Here is a 718-nt window from a genome sequence, read left to right on the forward strand (position 1 = left end):
AGCTGCATTGCTAGAGATCATTTTAGGGAAGTAGATGTGGGTCTCCTTCCCCTCCACCCTCTCTGAAACAAGGGTGAGGCAAACATGTTCATTTTTTTTTATTATTATTTAAAGGGACAGGATGTTGTTAGCCTGCCTGGTGTCCACATGTCTTGGTCCAGCCCGGTATTCAAAAGGCATAGACTACATATTATTTGTTGAATAAACAAACACATTTATGAATCATACTAATGCTTTTCGTCTTCAGAAGTGTTGTTGCTATTTTTTTCCTTTGACAGTAGTATTAGTAATTCTCTCAAGAACTCATGTAAAAGGAAACTAATCTTATTTTTCCTTCTTTGAAACTGGGAGGAAAATGAACGCCTGCAGTGCCCTCTATACGGTACTGAAATCCAGACCATTTGATCAGTTTCTCCAAATCACAGAGTAAGTTCCAGAGGAAGCAGGGACCTGTGCTGAGATCAATTGACTAAGGTGTCCCATTCTCTATAACTGATAACCAATAGCCCGTTTTCTTTAAAACAAACAAACCACCTCTGCTTCTTTCTAGGTGGTCGATTCCTTAGTCCAGGGATTAAGGAATATATAAAACTAATAAAAATTAGTTTGGGGTTATTGCAACAGGTTCTCTTTCTACCTACAGACTTACAATCACCCCTTTGATAGGCTGCTGTTGAATTTTAAAATGTCAATCATAGGATGACTTTGTGCAAAATGA

Source organism: Pipistrellus hanaki (genome assembly GCF_964339955.1).
Source record: "Pipistrellus hanaki genome assembly, chromosome: 1".
Taxonomy (NCBI): Eukaryota; Metazoa; Chordata; class Mammalia; order Chiroptera; family Vespertilionidae; genus Pipistrellus; species Pipistrellus hanaki.